Below are 22,608 nucleotides of genomic sequence, written 5' to 3' on the forward strand. Positions count from 1 at the left end.
GACCGCCACACAGTCGTCGTCTCCTTAATGGCACGGAGTTTATTGGGTGTAATCCGATCGCGCCATTCAGCGTCCCAAAGCGCAAAAACTTTTCGGCGGAGGACTGCCCGCAAATCAGCCTCTGGGAGGCCAACATCCAGAGATGGTTTATTCGTGGCCTCTTTCGCCAGGCGGTCAACATGTTCATTGCCCGGGATACCGACATGACCGGGGGTCCACACAAAGACCACAGAGCGGCCGCAACGCGCAAGAGTATGCAGGGACTCATGGATAGCCATCACGAGAACGAGGAAAACACTGGTCGAGAGCTCGTAAACCGCTCAGGGAATCGCTACAGATAACGAAGGACTCACCTGAGCAGGAGCGGATATACTCTAGGGCTCTAAAGATGGCGACTAGCTCAGCAGTGTAAACGCTGCAGCCAGCCGCCAAGGACCGTTGTTCGGAATGGTCCCCTAGAGTTAGCGCATACCCGACACGACCAGCAACCATCGAACCGTCGGTGTAAACAATTCCAGAGCCCTGATACGTGGCCAGGATGGAATAAAAGCGGCGGCGGAAGGCCTCTGGAGGGACCGAGTCCTTCGAGCCCTGTGCCAAGTCGAGCCGAAGGCAAGGGCGAGGAACACACCACGGGGGTGTACGCAGAGGCGCCCGGAAAGGAGGTGGAACAGGGAAAAACCCAAGCCCACAGAGAAGCTCCTTGACGCGTACGGCGATCGGACAACCCGACCGGGGCCGACGGTCTGGCAGATGGACGACTGACTGCGGGAACAGGACACGATAATTTGGATGCCCGGGCAAGCTTAGAACATGGGCAGCATAAGCGGCCAGCAAACGTTGGCGCCGGAACCGCAGTGGGGGTACACCTGCCTCCACTAGCACACTGTCCACAGGGCTGGTGCGGAAAGCACCAGTGGCAAGGCGTATCCCGCTGTGGAGAATTGGGTCCAGCACCCGTAACGCAGATGGGGATGCTGAGCCATAAGCCAGGCTCCCATAATCCAGACGGGACTGGATTAACGCCTGGTAGAGCCGCAACAGGGTAGAGCGGTCGGCGCCCCAGCGGGTGTGGCTCAAGCATCTCACAGCGTTGAGATGCCGCCAACACGTCTGTTTAAGCTGCCGGATATGAGGCAGCCAAGTCAACCGGGCATCGAAAACCACCCCCAAAAACCTGTGGGTCTCCACCACAGCAAGGAGTTCGTCAGCAAGATAAAGCCGCGGCTCAGGATGGACTGTTCGGCGCCGGCAGAAATGCATAACGCGGGTCTTGGCTGCCGAAAACTGAAACCCATGCGCTACAGCCCAAGACTGCGCCGTACGGATAGCGCCCTGTAGCTGACGTTCAACAGCTGCAATGCCAGTAGAGCTGTAATAAAGGCAGAAGTCGTCAGCATACAGGGAAGCAGAGACAGAATTTCCCACGGCCGCAGCGAGCCCGTTAATGGCTATTAAAAACAGACAGACACTTAAAACAGAACCCTGTGGCACACCGTTCTCCTGGACGTGGGTGGAACTATAGGAGGCTGCGACTTGCACGCGGAAGGTACGATACGACAGGAAATTGCGGATAAAGATCGGCAGAGGGCCCCGAAGACCCCATCCATGAAGCGTAGAAAGGATGTGATGACGCCATGTCGTATCGTACGCCTTCCGCATGTCGAAAAAGACAGCGACCAGGTGCTGACGGCGGGCAAAGGCAGTACGGATGGCCGACTCCAGGCTCACCAGATTGTCGGCGGCGGAGCGGCCTTTCCGGAACCCACCCTGAGACGGAGCCAGAAGGCCCCGAGACTCCAGTACCCAATTTAAGCGCCGGCTCACCATCCGTTCGAGAAGCTTACAAAGAACGTTGGTGAGGCTAATGGGGCGGTAGCTGTCCACCTCCAGAGGGTTCTTTCCAGGTTTCAAAATGGGGATGACAATACTTTCCCGCCATTGCGATGGAAACTCACCCTCGACCCAGAGACGGTTGTAAAGGTCGAGGAGGCGTCGCTTGCAGTCCACTGAAAGGTGTTTCAGCATCTGACAGTGGATGCGATCTGGCCCGGGAGCGGTATCAGGGCAAGCGGCAAGGGCACTCTGAAATTCCCACTCACTGAATGGAGCGTTGTAGGGTTCAGAAGCGTTGGTGCGAAAAGAAAGGCTCCGACGTTCCATCCGCTCTTTAATGGAGCGGAAGGCCTGGGGGTAATTCGCAGAAGCGGAATTCATAGCAAAATGCTCTGCTAAGCGGTTTGCAATGACGTCGGAGTCAGTACAAACTGCTCCATTCAGTGAGAGCGCAGGGACGCTGGCAGGGGTCCGATAGCCGAAGACCCGTCGAATCTTGGCCCAGACCTGCGATGGAGTGACATGGAGTCCAATGGTGGACACATACCGCTCCCAGCACTCCTTCTTGCCTTGGCGGATAAGGAGGCGGGCCCGTGCACGCAGCCGTTTAAAGGCGATAAGGTGGTCCATGGAGGGATGTCGCTTGTGACGCTGGAGTGCCCGCCGGCGATCCTTAATCGCTTCAGCGATCTCAGGCGACCACCAAGGCACAGCCCTCCGCCGAGGGGACCCAGAAGAACGGGGAATGGCAGACTCGGCGGCAGTGACGATGCCGGCGGTAACCGATGTAACCACCACATCAATGGCATCAGTTGAGAGAGGCTCAATAGCGGCAGTGGAGGAGAACAAGTCCCAGTCAGCCTTATTCATAGCCCATCTGCTAGGGCGCCCAGAAGAGTGACGCTGTGGTAGTGACAGAAAAATCGGAAAGTGGTCACTACCACACAGGTCGTCATGCACACTCCAGTGGACAGATGGTAAGAGGCTAGGGCTACAGATTGAAAGGTCAATGGCGGAGTAGGTGCCATGCGCCACACTGAAGTGTGTGGAGGCACCATCATTCAAAATCGAGAGATCGAGCTGCGACAATAAATGCTCAACGGTGGCGCCTCGACCTGTTGCCACTGACCCACCCCACAGAGGGTTATGGGCGTTAAAGTCGCCCAGTAATAAAAAAGGTGGCGGCAATTGGGCTATCAGCGCAGCCAGGACATGCTGCGCGACATCACCATCCGGTGGAAGGTAAAGACTGCAGACGGTAACAGCCTGTGGCGTCCACACCCGAACAGCGACAGCCTCTAAAGCTGTTTGGAGAGGGACAGACTCGCTGTGAAGTGAGTTAAGGACATAGATGCAGACGCCACCAGACACCCTTTCATAAGCTGCTCGGTTCTTATAATAACCCCGATAGCCACGGAGGGCGGGGGTGCGCATTGCTGGAAACCAAGTTTCCTGCAGAGCAATGCAGAGGAAAGGGTGAAGGCTGATAAGTTGGCGGAGCTCAGCTAGATGGTGGAAGAAACCGCTGCAGTTCCACTGGAGGATGGTTTTGTCCATGGCTGAGAAAGGCGTGCCGGGACTGGGACGGCAGATTACGCCGCTGGGTCACCTGCTGCCTCCGATTGAGCACCCGTGCTAGTGCTATTGCTATTCACGGCGTCTGAGGGACCGGCGAGATCGAGGTCCTCAGCGGACGCCAGAATCTCCACCGCGTCCTCAGACGCAGAGCTAGAAGGTTGCGATGGGGTGGCTACCACCGCGCGTTCCTTGGGCTTAGAGCTGCTCTTCTTTGATTTCTCACGCTGCTCCTTGGGTTTAACTGGCTGGGAGGGCTTCACCGATTCAGTCTCCGGGACTGAGGAGGATCGGGAAGCCCTTCGACCTGCAGATTGTGGGCACTTACGCCACTGTCTATCGTCAGCCTTCCCACCGGTGGAAACCTGGGAAGGGAGGGACCCAAGGGACCCCTTGCGAGCGTGAGAAGCCGAAGAAGTTGGACACTTCTCCGGCGTAGAAGCGGGGACCGACGTCCCCGATGGGGGGGATGGTGTTGCTCCTGAGGTAGGTGGCACAGGAGCAATCGGGTGGGTAGAGCCCCCCACTGGCAAGGGGGCAGGAGGAGTTGTACCACTCGTCGATCCGGCCGAAAGGCGCGAAACTGATGGGGCTAGCACAGGTGTTGTAACAGCGGCGTAGGAAGTTGTCATTCTCACTGGATGTAATCGGTCATATTTCCGTTTGGCCTCAGTATAAGTCAGTCGGTCCAGGGTCTTATATTCCATGATTTTGCGCTCTTTCTGGAATATTCTGCAGTCTGGCGAGCAAGGTGAATGGTGCTCCCCGCAGTTGACGCAGATGGGAGGCGGGGCACATGGAGTATCGGGATGAGATGGGCGTCCGCAATCTCGACATGTGAGGCTGGAAGTGCAGCGGGAAGACATATGGCCGAACTTCCAGCACTTGAAGCACCGCATCGGGGGAGGGATATAGGGCTTGACGTCACATCGGTAGACCATCACCTTGACCTTTTCCGGTAACGTATCACCCTCGAAGGCCAAGATGAAGGCACCGGTAGCAACCTGATTGTCCCTCGGACCCCGATGAACGCGCCGGACGAAATGAACACCTCTACGTTCTAAGTTGGCGCGCAGCTCGTCATCAGACTGCAAAAGGAGGTCCCTATGGAAAATAACACCCTGGACCATATTTAAACTCTTATGTGGAGTAATAGTAACGGTAACATCCCCCAACTTGTCACAAGCAAGTAACCTGCGTGACTGGGCGGAGGATGCCGTTTGTATCAGTACTGAGCCAGAGCGCATTTTAGACAAGCCCTCCACCTCCCCAAACTTGTCCTCTAAATGCTCGACGAAGAACTGAGGCTTTGTGGAGAGAAAAGACTCCCCATCAGCTCTCGTGCAAACTAAGAATCGGGGCGAATAACTGTTACCTCCATCCTGGGACTTACGCTCTTCCCACGGCGTGGCCAGGGAGGGGAACGTTTTCGGATCGTACTTCTGAGCATTAAATTGAGCCCGAGAACGCTTAGAGACTGCTGGCGGCTGGCCGCCAGCGAGAGATGATGTACCACGCTTCATTGCGGGTCATCCGCCCTGATGCCACCTACTCCGACCAAGGGCCCTCCCCACGGGCGCCACCCAGCCACAGCAAAGGCCACCTGGCAGGATGGCCGTTGCCGGGAGTCCTGATACCCCAGGAGGATAGGCATCTACTCCTTGGCATACGTGGGGAGTTAACGGCGCAGGCATCAGTAGAGCGATCCCTGTGTTGTCAGGGGGCTACAACCAAGAGGGTACATGGCGGCCCCACCACAACGGACTGGCTACCGTGCTGGATCTTAGGTGCAAAACTGTCCAAGGTCGTCGCCGCAGTTAAAAGAAACACTGCAGAGGGCAGCGTGGTAATCGCACCCAGGGACGTATCCCCGCCCTAAAGATCGAAAACGAGCGGGACACCATGGCAACGACGTGAAAGCCGGCGAAAGGTCTAATTGCACGACGGATACAATGCACCACGTAAGGCGCCCTTCCCCAATTGGCTCGCTCTTCGGAATAATTTAGAAAGATGGAGGTCAAACCCGAGAGGGGACCATCACATAAGGCCAAAACATGTGAGACTCCTTTTAGTCGCCTCTTACGACAGGCAGGAATACCGCGGGCCTATTCTAACCCCCGAACCCGCAGGGGGGCAGCGCATGGCGGCCCGAATGGTCACCCATCCAAGTGCCGATCACGCCCGACAGCGCTTAACTTCCTGATCTGACGGGAACCGGTGTATCCACTGCGTCAAGGCTGTTGCCAAAATTTTAGTAGGAACGAAGATGAAAATCTGAACGTCACTTTGACGACATCGTCATTAGAGATGCAGTAGAAACTCTCATTCGCTAAGTAAATCGGTCTTTTCAAAGGGGCCTTCGTGGGAAAGTTGGTGTTATGATTAGAAAATCGAATTTACTTCCTTTTTGAGTTACTGACTAAACAGGAAATGTTCCAAGCAAACAGACTTGGATTTGCAGTTGTTGTAGTTGTTGTTGTGGTCTTCAGTCATGAGACTGGTCTGATGCAACTCTCCAACCTGCTGTATCCTGTGCAAGCTTCTTCATCTCCCAGTACCTACTGCAACCTACATCCTTCTGAATCTGCTTAGCGTATTCATCTTTTTTCTCCCTCTACGATTTTTACCCTCCACGCGCCCTCCAATACTAAATTGATGATCCCTTGATGCCTTAGAACATGTCCTACCAACCGATCCCTTCTTCTAGGCAAGTTGTGCCACAAATTTCTCTTCTCCTGAACTCTGTTCAATACCTCCTCATTACTTAAGTGATCTACCCATCTAATCTTCAGCATTATTCTGTAGCACCACATTTCGGAAGCTTCTATTCTCTTCTTGTCTAAACTATTTATCGTCCATGTTTCACTTCCATACATGGCTACACTCCATACAAATACTTTCAGAAACGACTTCCTGACACTTAAATCTTTACTCGGTGTTAACAAATTCCTCTTCTTCAGAAACGCTTTCTTTGCCATTGCCAGTCTACATTTTATATCGTCTCTACTTCGACCATCATCAGTTATTTTGCTCCCCAAACAGCAAAACTCCTTTACTACTTAAGTGTCTCATTTCCTAATCTAATTCCCTCAGCATCACCCGACTCGATTCGACTACATTCCATTACCCTCGTTTTGCTTTTGTTAATGTTCATCTTATATCCTCCTTTCAAGACACTGTCCATCCCGTTCAACTGCTCTTCCAAGTTCTTTGCTGTCTGTGACAGAATTACAATGTCATCGGCGAACCTCAAAGTTTTTATTTCTTCTCCGCGGATTTTAATACCTACTCCGCATTTTTCTTTTGTTTCCTTTACTGCTTGCTCAATATACAGATTTAATAACATCTGGGAGAGGTTACAACCCTGTCTCACTCCCTTCCCAATCACTGCTTCCCTTTCATGTCCCTCGACTCTTATAACTGGATTTGCACTGTCCTGATCAAAAGTATTCGGACACTTACGTGCTGCAGTATTGACGACCGGTAGACGTCAGAGGGGCGCACCCGCCATTACGAAATGAGGCTGAGAGTAGTGCGTTGTCAGTAGAGGAGTAATAACAGCAGACTGGGTCGCCCAGGGAGATCACTGACTTCAAAATTGGACTAGACGTTGGATGTCACCTGAGCAACAAATCCATCGAGGATATTTCGACCCTTCTAATGCTGCCGAAGTCGAGTGCTGGTGATGTGACTGTGGGCGAAGGAAAAACCACAGCGGCTCGAGACCAGGCAGGCCTAATTTACCGACTGACAGGGACTGTCAAGTACTGCCGAAGCCTTGTAAAAAAAGTCAGAGGAATGAATCACTCGTGAGTTCCAAAGCAGTCCACCCAGCTCAATGAGCGTGCTTTGTCACTTCAAAAAATTGGATACGAAAGTCGCACAGCTCCCCATAAGCCTCACATTTCTGTTGTGGATGCAAAAAGACTCTTGATGTGGTGTACATAACGACGCCAGTTGACAGTGGGTGCCTGGAAACGAGAGATTTGGAGTGATGACTCATGCTGTGCCCTGTGCCAATCCGAAGGAAAGGTTTGGGTTTCGCGAAGACCTGCAGAACGTTTTCTTGTCTCCATGTGCCAAAAGCGAGGTATGCAACAGGTGGCATTATTGCATGGGGATATTTTTCGTGGTTAGAGTGTGGTCTCTTTACTACGTTTAAGAGAATGCTAAATGCGGAAGGACATGAACCAATTTTGCAGCAATGTGTTCTGCTCGAAGTACACGAAAGTTGTTGGTAACGCCATGACAATGCGCGCTGCTATAAAGCATCGTCTCTGAGGCAACTGTTTGGGGGGAGAACGCTGTTAAAATGGACTGGCCTGTCCAGTGTCTCAACCTCAACCCAATGGGACACATTTGGAATGGGTTACAACGCAGACCTCGCTCCAGACGCCAGCGTCCAACATTTGGACACTTGAGGAAGGATGAGCTGTCTTTCCTCCATAATACTTTCGGACATTTGACTGAAAATGAGCAGAGTTCAAGTACCATAAAGGCAAAGGGTGGACGTACCCCTTGTTAATATATACTGATAGCTGCGCAGGTTTTTCATCACGTGGTACAGATGTTCAGTAGGCGAGGCTTAACAGACTCAGTTTATTCTTCTCTGGGTTCACAAACTGAGAAAATAAGAAACTTTTAGTTCCGAGATTGAGTGGCACATACTGCTTGAAGAGTTTGACAGAGCACTGAAAGACCTAAGTCGAAACAAGGCTCCGGGAGTTGGCAACATTCCATTAGAACTACTGACAGCCTTGGCAGAGCCAATCCTGACAAAACTCTACCATCTGGTGAGCAAGATGTATGAGACAGGCGAAATACCCACAGACTTCAAGAAGAATATAATAATTACAATCCCAAAGAAAGCAGGTGTTGACAGATGTGAAAACTACCGAACTATCAGTTTAATAAACCACGGCTGCAAAAAAAAAAAAAAAAAAAAAACACGAATTATTTACAGAAGAATGGAAAAACTGGTAGAAGCCGACCTTGGGGAAGATCAGTTTGGATTCCGTAGAAGTGTCTGAACACGAGAGGCAATACTGACCCTACGACTTATCTTAGAAAATAGATTAAGGAAAGGCAAACCTACGTTTCTAGCATTTGTAGACTTCGAGCAAACTTTTGACAATGTTGACTGAAATACTCTCTTTCAAACTCTGAAGGTGGCAGGGGTGAAATACAGGAAGCGAAAGGCTATTTACAATTTGTACAGAAACCAAATGGCAGTTATAAGAGTCGAGGGACATGAAAGGGAAGCAGTGGTTGGGAAGGGAGTGAGACAGGGTTGTAGCCTATCCCCGATGTTATTAAATCTGTATATTGATCAAGCAGTAAAGGAAACAAAAGAAAAATTCGAAGTAGCTATTAAAATCCATGGAGAAGAAATAAAAACTTTGAGGTTCGCCGATGATATTGTAATTCTGTCAGAGACAGCAAAGGACTTGGAAGAGCAGCTGAACGGAATGGACAGTGTCTTGAAAGGAGGATAAAAGATGAACATCAAGAAAAGCAAGACGAGGATAATGGAATGTAGTCGAATTAAATCGGGTGATGCTGCGGGAATTAGATTAGGAAATGAGACGCTTAAAGTAGTAAATGAGTTTTGCTATTTGGGGTGCAATATAACTGATGATGGTCCAGTCCAAGTAGAGAGGATATAAAATGTAGACTTGCAATGGCAAGGAAAGCGTTTCTGAAGAAGATAAATTTGTTAACATCGAGTATAGATTTAAGTGTCAGGAAGTCGTTTCTGAAAGTATTTGTATGGAGTGTAGCCATGTATGGAAGTGAAACGTGGACGATAAATAGTTTAGACAAGAAGAGAATAGAAGCTTTCGAAATGTGGTGTTATGGAAGAATGCTGAAGATAAGATGGGTAGATCATTTAACTAATGAGGAGGTATTGAACAGAATTGGGGAGAAGAGAAATTTGTGGCACAACTTGACTAGGCGGCCATCGATCTAGGGGGCCAACCATAGCGCCATCTGGTTTCCCCCTTCAAGCTAGACAAGTTTCGCTCTTTGTAGTTTTTTTCCTTTGACGCTTTTTTCGTCTGCCATGTGAGCAGGAGGTCCCGGGTTCGAAGTTCAAGTCTCGGTCGGGGCACACATCTTCAAGTGTTCCCGTTGGTGTTTATCAACGCCTGTAAGCAGCTAGAAAGGTCAGTATTTCATTGTAATTTCACTCTCATTCATTCCATCTGTTTGGCCCAATGAAGGATACACTCTACAGAAAGCAGTACGTGGATGAAGTTATTGCTGCGGTCATACAGCCTACCACACTGAACGGAGATTATGTTGAAAAGTAGGCTTTTATAGCCAAAAGAGTGGGAAATAATACAGTGTAACGGAATCCTGAATAAAACCAACCGGCTTCCAGAAATGCATGCGTCGCATTACTTCTTGAAAGCCCCGCGTACAAACGCGTACTCTGCAACTTCTCCGCCCTAAGGAAAATAACGCAAGTGACGCTAGACAGTATTACGAAATCGCGGAGTGTTAATATAAGGCGAGAACACGGTTACTGAGGGAGGCAGCGTCTTGTAAATTTAATTAGGAAGTAGCGATGGAATAGCGAGATGAATGTGGTGAGTGCGCGGTCCGTTTTGCGGTGACGGACACGCTGAAGCTGCAGACAACACTTTCGGTCATTCATACCTCACCTGGCCGCGAAGTACCAGGGCAAACAGTAGCGCTCTCTCTGTCCCAGGGGCTAGCATCTGTGACCTTGGGACAGGAGATCCTTCTCGGCGCTGCGTCATGTCACGCGATCGGCAACTGCTCACGAACTCCGTGTGCCCTGCAGAACTGCTGTTAAGTTAGATAAGAACTGGCCCTTGGTTTTACCCAGACACGCATACATGTCCTCCCTGTTTGACTCTTTTTCTAAAAAAAAAGAGTCGAGGCTTTCTACGAACTTCACGCTTTTCATCTTGCTTCTTTTCGGCACTGGCACTACATTAGTTTCGCCGTCTGGCAACAAATCAACCGGTAAAAAAGGCTCACGCACTGAAATACACAATAAAAAGCACTCCGTCGTCAGGCCACGAGTGGCCTACGGCGACCATCCGACCGCCGTGTCATCCTCAGAGGGGGATGCGGATAGGAGGGGTGTGGGGTCAGCACACCGCTTTCCCGGTCGTTATGATGGTATTCTTGACCGAAGCCGCTACTATTTGGTCGAGTAGCTCCTCAATTGGCATCACGAGGCTGAGTGTACCCCGAAAAAATGGCAACAGCGCATGGCGGCCTGGATGGTCACCCGTGCAAGTGCCGACCACGCCCGACAGCGCTTAACTTCGGTGATCTCACGGGAACCGGTGTCTGAAATACACAATAACAGAAACCAATTATTTTTTTCCGATTTCTGACTGGCTACTGGATGTGAATGAGTTCGATTCAAAGGCTATTGAGTGCTGGTTTGCCATATTTCCTATATTCATACTAGAAGCAAAAATTTTAATTTCAATTACGTTGACATTTTGTGTAGTGAACAGATAGTGTTATACGAGGGTGAGTCAAATGAAAACCTTAAATTTGTAATAACAAATCGAAATTTCGCGCCTTTATCCTGTAAGTTGGCTAGCGCTACAAACAGCGTGCAGAATGGCCTGTAGGTAGCAGCATAGTGCAGATGCACACATACCGTCGCAGTAGCAGTATAGAGATGGCCGCCTTGCGACTTGCACCAGGGAAGAACAGCGTTCTGTTATTCGGTTTTTGCGTAGTGAAGGTGTGAAGCCTATTGAAATTCATCGACGAATGAAGGTTCAGTACGGTGATGCATGTTTGTCACAGCAACAAGTCTACGAATGGAGTAAGAAGTTCGCAAATGGTGTGATTTCAGTGGAAGATGCTCCTCGTCCAGGTCAGGCACAACGAGTTGTGACTCCAGAGAACAAGTGATTTCCATATGTTTGGCCCACTCAATGACGCAATGGGAGGAAAGAAGTTCCGTTTTGATGAAATGGTACGCCACGCGGTGCATGAGTGGTTGCGCGGACTCCCAAAAGAATTTTTTTCTAAAGGAATTTATGCACTTTGTAAGCGCTGGAGGACTTGCATTGACCGTGGGGGAGATTATGTTGGAAAGTGATACAGCTTTGTACCAATTCTGCACAGCGAATAGTATTTTTAAAAAATATTCAAGGTTTTCATTTGACTCACCCTCGTATGAAATAGCGTCAGTATAGTGATTTTTATGCACCGAGCAAGGTTTAATCTGCAGTCCGGTTTTCAGCAGGAAAGTGGCCTAAATGGGGACGCCTGCCAACCCTGATGAAGAATACTCGTAGTAGAAAATTTTCTTGAACTTTAGATTCTCTATACATCCGGCAGGTTTCCGCTACCCCCTTTCATTAAATCAATTTCCCCGGTTATCCTACGAGAGTTACGAGACTGTCACCGATATAGCGACAAATTTCGGAAAACTTGCTGTAAGGAAACTGTCTATGGACCGACGTTTTATTCTAATGACGAAACTGAGGAACACGAACTGATTACGTGATATTGCGAAATTCTTGGACAGAAGAGGAAAACACGCCTCTGCGCCTGAATATACGAGAAATCCTTATGAAGGCAACAGCTAAAGAATCGTAAGGAAGCTTGCTTTCTGTAGCGGACTGTGCGCGGTTTTGAAACTTCCTGGCATGTTTGCTCAGCCGTGAATCGAACCCGGAACCTCCGTCCTTCGCGGAGAAAGTCTCTACTGACCGAACCGTCCATGCACGACTCATGACCAGGTTCAAGCTTTACATCCGGCAGTAGCTCTTCTCATACGTTCTAATCTAAGGTAAGTTTTGCTGCGTACCTAGCGGGAATATCGCTCTTGATATTGGGGAGAAATGGGTTAGCCACATCATATGACATTGTTTCCGGAATAAAATTTTCACTCGGCAGTGGAGTGCGCGCTGATTTGAAACTTTCTGGCAGAATAAAACTGTGTGCTGGATCGGGACTGGAATCCTAGGCTGTGACTACGTCATTCTCGTCGAGTTAAAAGTACATTCTGTTCTGTTCCACAAATACACATACCAAAAATTTATATGGCACATGAGCAGGAGTCATAAGTAGGGTACATCGCTCCAGATTTTTGGGTCAACATACTGATGAAAACTTGAAAAAAAGATATTACTGAGCTTCTCACAGAATTAAGTTCAGCTACGTTTGCTCTTCGTATAATTGCTAGTCTTGGAAGCAAATCAAGCAACCTCCTGACATAGTTTGCATAGTGTCAATTATGCCGCACGGAACAATTTTTCGGAGTAACTCATCACATACAAAGAACTGATTTCACAATGGCGAACATGTGGTGTTCACCCACGGACCTCATGTATTTTTGACTCTTCAAGGAACCAGGCATTCTAACTGCACCGCCACAATAAACATATTCGGTAATGAAATTCTTCATTAATAATCCATCACAATTCGAGAAGAATAGTGATTTACATACCTACAACATTCGAGCGGAAAATGACCTTTTTACCCATTGCTAAAGCTGTCAGTGGCTCAGAGAGGAGTTCAGTATGCACCGACGAATATTTTAGATCATTTGCCCAATAACATAAAATGTCTGACAGGTAACAAAGCAAGTTTTAAATCTAATTTAAAATTATTAGTTCCCAAGGACAACTTTTTCTATCCCACTAACGAATTTCTCTTTAAAAACAGAAAGAAGAATATATAAAAGCAGGCTTTCTGGGTTTGTGAATGCACTGACAAAATGTAAAACAACCACGTTTCGGTCACTGTTGCAAGTAACCTTTTTCAGTGACCAAAACGTCGGTAGTTTAACATACTGACAATGCGGTCACAAACCCAGAAACATTTTATTGACTGAAAGAAGAATAATTTAAGTGTAGTTGCACGAGTAGGACTAGTGTGTTCATTAATTTTAACAGTAATGATGTATACATATCCAGGAAACTGACTCACTCCGCAACATTACGACGAAGGAATCTTTCAGATGAGGTCGTCGTCGTTGTAGTCTTCAGTCCAGACACTGGTTTGATGCAGCTCTCCATGCTACTCTATCCTGTGCAAGCTGCTTCATCTCCAAGTACCTACTAGAACCTATCTCCTCCTCAATCTGCTAAGCGTATTCATCTCTTGGTCTCCCTCTACGATTTTTATCCTCCACGCTGCCCTCCAATACTAAATTGGTAACCCCTGGATGCCTCAGAGTGTGTCCTACCAACCGATTCCTTCTTCTAGTGAAGCTGTGACACAAATTCCTCTTCTCCTCAATTGTATTCAGTACCTCCTCATTAGTTACGTGATCTCCCCGTCTAATCTTCAGCATTCTTCTGTAGCAACACATTTCGAAACCTTCTATTCTCTTCTTGTCTAATTTATCGTCTACATTTCACTTCCATACATGGCTACACTCCATACAAATACTTTCAGAAAATACTTCCTGACACTTAAAACTATACTCGATGTTAACAAATTTCTCTTCTTCAGAAACGCTACATTTTATGTCCTCTCTACTTCGGCCATTATCAGTTATTTTGCTCCCCAAATAGCAAAACTCATTTACTACTTTAAGCGTCCCATTTCCTAATCTAATTCCCGCAGCATCACCCGATTTAATTCGACTATATTGCATTATCCTCGTTTTGCTTTCGTTGATGTTCATCTTATATCCCCCTTTTATGACACTGTTCATTTCGTTGAACCGCTCTTCCAGGTCCTTTGCTGTCTGTGAGAGAATTACGATGTCATCGGCGAACCTCAAAGTTTTTATTTCTTCTCCGTGGATTTTAATACCTACTCCAAATTTTTCTTTTGTTTCCTTTACTGCTTGCTCAACATACTGATTAGCTACAACCCTCTCTCACTCCTTTTCCAAACACTGCTTCTCTTTCATGCCGCTCGACTCTTATAACTGCCATCTAGCTTCTGTACAAATTCTAGTTAACCTTTCGCTTCCCGTATTTGACCCCTGCCACCGTCAGAATTTGAAAGAGAGTATTCCAGTCAACATTGTCAGTGAGGTATGGATCATGTAATTAAGTAACTTTCTCCGCAATATACTTTCTCCCAAGAAAGCTAATCCCGCAAGGTATGCAGCAGACCCTCTCCGAGGCTCCGAACGCATGAGGATCGCACTGGCGGAAATACAGCCCTTACAGGGCGGGCCGTAGCTTAATAGCATTGTCCGCGAATCGGAACACAGTTTTAATTTTCCAAAGAGTTTCAAAGAATTCTGTCGCAAAATTTCATCCTCACTATTTACTCTCTCTCTCTCTCTCTCTCTCTCTCATCACGATCCATTTCTGAAGAATACTGTATTGAGGAACTTAAGTATTTCAAGAAAAACTAATCTATTACAGTGTTTTTCCAAATACAACCATTCGAAGAATAATTCAGCCGCATACATTGGGTGATTTTTGTCACATGGAAGCCATCTATACGAAACAGTGCCCGAGAGAATCAAGGGCAAAACGGTGTCGTGGTCGGAAATGCGTTCCAAGGAAGGTACGTCCATCTGAAGACGTAGATAAACGAGCTTCGATAGAGTAGGTTTCAGTGACAAAGCACGTATGAAAGAACACACCAGGCGAGTAGGAATTTTCTATATGTACTGGCGTTTTAGCTCCACACTCAAGAGGGCAAAAATGTCGACGACGGCGGTGCACTCGCATATCGGTACAGGGGTGCAACCCCCTTCGATGTTATTGCCGACTCGCTCTGACCATGGAAACATTTCCGTCGTTTTGAGTGCGGAGCTAAAACACTAGCACAGACACGACATTCCCACTTACCAGGTGTGTTATCACGTGTGCTTTCTATCATTCAGAAATACACTGTCAAAGAGCCTTTACCTACACCTTCACGTCGGTGTACGTCCCTTGGAACCCATTTCTGGCCATATATGCATATGTACAGTATGGCAGAGCCCTGCACTGGAAGTCTGCGTCTCATGCTATTGATAAAGCTGCTATAATACTTGACTGTTAAGTTTTGTATTGACTATGACGAAATCACGAATAATCTACTGCGAAATAATCATCTTGAGGGCTCCTAATACGCTTTTTCGTCGTAATCAATACAAAACTCAACAGTCGAGTGCTATAATGGCTTTGTCAATAGCATGAGACCGAGTCCTCCAGTGTAGGACTCTGCCGTACAATACACGATGAACAAATAAAGAAAAACCTTGAATGCAGCACGAATTATCTTCTATGGAACTAAATATTCTCAGAAAATATGCGTGTGATCTTTCTTGCTACTTATCCTATCAGGAAGCATTTCCTGAAGTTTGTCTCCATTTACCAACATCGCCCTGTATACAGGCTGTAGCGAGGCGCATTTTCTCAGGTTTTTCGGCAGGTATTTGCAATTTCGTTTTTCCGATGTGTAGCGTGAGTCAACCCAAACAAACAGTGCTGATCACGTCTTTAATGGTCGACGAAAAGGATCGGTTTGTTTCCTCTCACAAACAAAATCATTTTTCAAGCTGAATGTTACATGACCATTCGACAGAGCGGTGCAAAATTTTTGCGACATTTATCTTCTCAATTATTGAGAATTTTTGGGAAAATACTTAAAAAAATTACCTGGAAATAAATTTTTAAGCCGAGGAAGAACAATGTGGCTTCGCAGTTGGTAAATCATGTGTAGACCATATTTTCACATAACGAGAGATCTTAGAGAAACGTAGGGAAAAATAAAAAAAAGATAGGATTAATTTTTATAGATTTAGGAAAAAGCATATGATACTGTCCCGAGAGAACTACGTTGGAGTGCATTACATTTGGTAAACATATAGTGTGTCTTAATTAAAATAATACAGGGAATGTATAAAGATAACATATGTCGAGTGAAAACTGGTAGTACAATTTCACAGAAATGTAGAACAAGCAAGGGTCTGTTACAAGGCTGCCCCAGTCACCAACATTATTTAAAATCTATATAGATATCAGTCTTAAGACATGGTCTCCTGAATGCAATGGACTGGGGCTAGAAATTAATGATGGAGTTTATTTACATCACCTACTATTTGCTATTGATCAAGTAGTTATAGCATAAGACAGGGAGGATGCAAATTATGTGTGTAACCAATTAGTAATGGAATATAGAAACTGGGAATTTAAGATTAATTACCAGAAAACAGAATATCGCATTAATGATTCATATGATTTATACATACAGGGAAAGAAAATTAAGGTGGTCAATCCTTTCTGTTATTTGGCTTCACTTTAGAGTTGCAGGGAAAATCAGAGGTAGAAATTAACAAAATAATCAGCAGTGGAACGAAGGTCATTGGGATTTGTTTTGATTCTTGGTTGTTGGCGTTGTAAGTCAAGAAATCCATGTTATCATTTTTGCGTAGAAAATGGTTACGGATAAATAAAAAAAACTTTTTTACTTCGGAAATTTTGATTCGCTAAAACAAACTCTCCCTCTCTCCCCTTGAGGTAGGGTTTGAGAGAGAGAGAGAGGAATTAGAGTTTTACAAATGTTGACCCAAATATTAATTTTTTCCGCAGATTAGGATAAGTTTAGTTTCTTTGGTGGTCATGAGGCCACACAACTTTGAATTGTCAGACAAATCATCTGACTAACTAACATTTATGAAGTAAATAAGAATTTTTTTATTTATCCGTAACCATTTGCCACGCAAAAATGAGAACCAGAAATCTTACTTCATGGATGTACCTCCAGTGAACATAAAGCGAAACCATGTACTGTGTATGTAGCGCCGCCACGCTCCAACCTTGAAAGGCATTTGTCCGCTCTTGAAATAACAGTGTAAACATGCACCTCATTAGAATCACCAGTCCAAACTTAACACTTCGCGCTATAAATACCTATCGCAAATTACGTAATTGCATATAGGAGAATGTAAACAGTTCGATATGTTTATCATAATTTTTTTGCCCCAAACGTGGAAAAGAAAATAATTTTGCTTTCACAAATGTGAAGGGCATATAATATTCGGCCAAAGAGCTAAACTTAAAAAGTATTGTTACAATGCATACAAGGCGGGATGTGTTTACAAACCAAAATGTGTACTAACTAACGTGTTGCATACATCCGCTTAAACACTGTAGCGCAAGTCGATTCTCCCTTTCATTGAACGAATTCATACGAGTTACGGCAGATAAAATTCCAGAATTAACAACCTCTGCCTAGACAGCGAGGCAGAAATTTATGGGCAAGTGTCGTGTAATTGACGTATCATGTATGTACAAATATAACAGTTAAAGTCGGAGATTTGACTATTGTGTATTACGACTTCTCTGGCCTTACTAATAAGCTTTAGTTATTTGTGGAGCGAACGGAGACCTCGGGTTATGCTATAAATTAGTCTTATCACAACCCACATTCCCTAACCACATTCGTTGACTTCACAAACTCTCAACCAAACTCTCTCCTTCCATACTAACCTACACCTCAAGCTAGGCTACAGAATTTTTTATCAGGATAGCCAGGTTTCACGTCATTACACAATAAGCAAATGCACTCGTCATCAATATTTGCATCATGAATATTTGTGCTAGTAATCCATCGTGTACAGTATAATAGTTTAGTCCAATGCGACATTTTTCGGGACGTTATAGCTGCATCACGTTATCACCTAGCAGTAAGGGGACAACGTGGTTCTTAGTTTTACGCGAATAACCGCTGCCGAAATAAATGACAATTGACGGTTTCCTCTATGTCGCGACGATACGTTCATCTTATTTACTGATGAAAACCTTCCACATTTGCACTTAAACTTCGGAAAATGCAACGTGGTTTGGGCTGTACTACGCTACTCGAATGACACTTAATTTGTGAATCTAGGGAGTATTAAAGAAACAATTCTTCTATTACTATCGTTTACTTAAACAGATGAAATAAAACAATTCATAGTATTGACAGTTAACAATTACTTTTACATTGGATACAATCTGGCATGCTTTTCAGTAATAAGCATTCCATATCAGCCGCAATACATTCAAGAACGTAAACCCGATTTTCAACTGGCAACGGCTATGAATACTGTAGTAAAGCCATAATCATGTTACATTATTTGAAGTGCTAGTGAATACGTAGCAGTCTTTCGCCAATGCAGAAGATGAACATTTTTTCGCCGTATGAAAGAAACCATTAATAATACTTTATTTCCTTTATCTTGTATGAACGATAACAGCGTCGTACATTTACTGCCAGATGATAAACTGAAACGGATGCAGCTCACAAAAAATGTCAATAGAGTCCTTGAAAAAAGTTTTGGTGCTCCGATAGGCATTGGACTAAAACAAGAAAACGATATATTCTGACTATAGGCTCCGTATTACAAGTGAATAATATCACCAACCTAAACTGGCGTCCAACTGGATAACACAAAAATAGAGTCATTACACAGATAAACCAATCAATAAGCTCCGTCCAGCGTTTTCTGTCGCGGATGCTCAGAGTGTGAAAACCTCTTGTTGGCATCCACCTACACAGGGAGAAATGACCATCGTAATAAAATATGAAAAATCAGATCTTGCACTGAAAGGTTGAAGTTTTCGTCTTTCCCACGCGCTATTCGAGGGTGGAACGGTAGGGAAATAGTAAAAATGGTCCAATGAATCCTCTGCCAAGCATTTAAGAATGAACTGCGGAATAGTCGTATCGATGTAGACATCTTTCCTTGCATCGACGTAAAGAGGAGAGAGTGGCTTATGTCGCTTGTTTTCACTCGCTGTTGTCTTACAATATGTTCTACGGCATTAAACCCGAAGTAGCAGTTTACTCACTAAAAGATCAAGAAGAAGGGTTCATAACGGAGTAATGTAGTCCTACACTGTCGCAATTACTCAATATGCTCCCACCAACGCGAAAGCCAGAAATTCTGAAATCATCAGAAAAGAAAATAACACGTATTTCGTTACATGATTGACGTCATGCCTTAGGATCCTTGATCTCAGCTGTTATAATAAATGGACAACACTGTCTGGACCACTTTTTTTAACAACCGTGTACCGCATTTGGTATGCCCTGCAAATCATCTTCAGACCTGGCTCCGCAAGATATATTTGTCATCTCTGGCATGAATGAGATAAAACTAGCGTAAAAATGTTTGTCTAATTCATACCGCTGTTGACAAACTGCACCTTGTGTAGCCAGACCTGACGATCTACAGGTTCGACCGCAACCGGTTCTCGGTTATAAAAGAAACTGAGCTCCAGACGGTGTTTTTTCATTTATTATACCTCATTAGCCACTTTTTCTACAAGTTATCTCATTATTTAGACTCAGGGATTGGCATGTTCTGTTAGCTACATGCTAAGTACCAGAGTTGGTTGTAAAGCTACGTGTGATAAATAGTAATGTACTATAAATAGAACTCAGTAATTACCGACATAGGCAAATATTTTCTTCGAAAAATGATGATGTAATCAAATTAGTTTCACATTAACAAATACAGGTAAACAACAGCTGTACAGTACAGCGGTGCATCGTATGGAAGTGAATCATGTATTGTGGGTAAATCAGAAGAAAAGAAAATCTAAGCGTTTGAAATCCAGAATATCACGAAGACTGATAAGAATTTAGGTTCTCCGCAGAATCTGCGAGGAACCGAATACGTGGAAAATATTGAACAGAAAAAGGGCCAGCATGATAGGACACGTGTTAAGACACCAGGGAATAACTTCCATGGTGCTAGAGGAAGCTGTAGAGGGTAAAATGTGTAGAGGAAGACAGAGATTGGAATATATTCAGCAAATAATTGAGGATGAAGGTTGCAAGTTACAATCTGACATGAAGAGGGTGGTACAGGAGAGAAATTCGTGGCAGGCTCTATCAAACCAAACGAATGAGAAGACTGGTACGAATACCCCCCCCCTCTCCCCCCCCCCCCCCCCCCACACACACACAAAGTGTAAATGAGGAGGCAAAAGCATTTTATACAAAATGACCGGTTTTCGTTAATTTACTCATTTGCAATTAGCTGGCACAAACGTGAATAGCATTAAGCAATACGATGATGTTTTATTGTTAACAGAGGTTAGGTTTCTATGATTTCCTAGTCTTTTACTAACATATATCTTGACTCCTTCCACGCTCCTGGTGATGGACTCTATGGAACACGCCGGGTAGATCGAGCAGTCACCATATACTTCTTTTTCAAAAATTTGTTTCTGTTATGACACATTCGTTTGCCACGCCATCATAACAAACGATCCCCTTTCAAAATAATGAAGATATAATGTTGCGTTGCACATGATTCTGTCATCCCAGATTCCACAAAAAAAGTTAGTGACATCAATGGTCGAAGCAAAATGGCAATATTGAGATTTTCAATACACTCCGAAGGATTTCGCATGCCCCCCCCCCCCCACCAACTCAATATTAATGTCTTCAGTTAGTTTGAAAAAGCTGCAAGACAATCTTATCAATATTGTAACAGTTATCGGAAAATTTCCTGTATATAAACGGGCTATAGGCTTAATTCTAACAATAAAACAAGGAAAAACAGACGGACTGATATAATTCTGAGAACTACTTCGACAGAAGCGGAAAAAAAACCTCTACGTTTGAATGACGAGAAATGCGTATGCAAATCTAACTTAAGACTGTATTGTTTCTAGCTTACTCTTCTTCTCCCGTTTGTTCTTTCTCTCTATAGCAGTAAAATTCCTCAAAAAGACTGCGCGTTGTATTATAAAAAAAAGCACGCCAGTACAGTGTTTCTATAAGCAACTACACAGCGAAACAGTAATGATTTTCGACAAAAAGTAGGCGTGATAATCGCGTGCAATATTGGGAGAGGGGGGGGGGTGAGTAGAAATTATAAAAAACGTATGCACACTGGATAAGAGAAGATGCATTCAATATGAACGGAACAGTATGCATATTTTTTCCAACTCCCCGACGTTGGGGATGTACACCATATTGCTTCCACATTCAAGCCTAAGAGTAACGAAATTCATAAATTATGTACATAATCTCTACAAACATATTCTTCATGTCGATTCCAACATCGCGTTGCCAGAACCGGAAACTTCCTGTCTTAGAAGTTTACATTAGAGTTCATTGCGACTAGTGTCGTACGTGTTGGCTCGTTTTCAAACCCTTACCCGAGTCATTCTCATGTTAATGAAATAATTTCACAGTGTGTTAATGAAATGACGTCATCAAATGAGGGCTATTCTTAAAAGAAATCTCAGGAAATGGTTTGAAAAATCAACAAATTTAAAACTAATTATTGTGAACGGAAATGACGGAAAAAAACTTGAGAAATAGTCTTAGTGGTTTTATATAACGCAGCAATTTACAATTTACCTATCAATTTTAGTTATGCATAAGAATAAGTGCACTGAATACGGATTGGACCTAGACATCGGGCTATGCTACAGATGTCAGTCATCACGATGTTTACTTCGTAGTCACATTTGTTAGCTTCACCATTTCAGTATGAGGTGAGCATATCACCACATTTTCACCAATATTTGACATATACTAACCGAATCAAACCCACTCTTAGGCAGCATTTGCATTTATCTCTAATACTATCAGTTTATCACGACAATGTAATAGCTTGAATCACTTGCAATTCGAAAAACAACAATATGGCGTAATCCGGCGTTATCAGACACGACGCAGCCTCCAATATCGCATCGCACGGTTGAACAACATAGCGAGCATATGCTACAACATCTGTCGCATCTTCAACAGTTGCGAGAGGATGTTCTGCACTGTGGGCGAACACTCACGAGGTGATAGGTGCGACGGGGACGGCGGCTGCAGATGCTACGCTTCCATGGCGTCGCGGTGTCGGTCACCAAGACGACGGAGACGCGTGGCGGTTTGCACTCCCCCGACCCTTCGAACACAACCTCACTCGCCTGCGGCCGCGGCGCGACTGAAAGGAATGACCTAATGAAGCGGGCAGAGGGGGAGCGCCTGACAATTGATGGACGACGGCGCATGCGCAGAGGGGCTGCTGTGCGCCCGAGAGGCTCCGAATGAAACGCCGAGGGGCCACGCTGCACAAAAACGGCGGAGGGAAGACAGAAGACATGCACGAACATCGGCGGGAACTGGAGCTCTCTTAACGCCTAGTCGCGGAGCACAAAGGGTGCCCTTGCGACGGCGGGAAGCCAGCTGTTAGCAACGCGCTTTTCTCGCCTACCACTTTCTCCCGGTCTTCCCGATTTTCTCTCTCAGCTGATGCGGAGTGCAGTTCAGCTACTCAGCCCTCCTAGA

The 22,608-nt window shown here is 45.5% G+C and overlaps 1 protein-coding gene across 7 annotated transcripts in view; it reads right to left on the reverse strand.

The window, feature by feature from the left end:
• The window catches only part of LOC126106309 (echinoderm microtubule-associated protein-like 2), a 790,720-nt gene that overhangs the window by 367,485 nt on the left and 400,627 nt on the right, over positions 1-22,608 (reverse strand). For 6 of the 7 annotated variants that reach the window (XM_049912534.1, XM_049912533.1, XM_049912535.1 and 3 more), the window contains exon 1: positions 22,116-22,252. The exons of the other annotated variant lie outside the window; for it this stretch is intronic. The gene's annotated coding sequence lies outside the window, so the exon portion shown is untranslated. Of the gene's footprint in view, positions 1-22,115; positions 22,253-22,608 lie in introns of those variants that run through there. 7 annotated transcript variants of the gene reach the window in all.

This window comes from Schistocerca cancellata, chromosome 10, assembly GCF_023864275.1.
Source record: "Schistocerca cancellata isolate TAMUIC-IGC-003103 chromosome 10, iqSchCanc2.1, whole genome shotgun sequence".
NCBI classification, from domain to species: domain Eukaryota; kingdom Metazoa; phylum Arthropoda; class Insecta; order Orthoptera; family Acrididae; genus Schistocerca; species Schistocerca cancellata.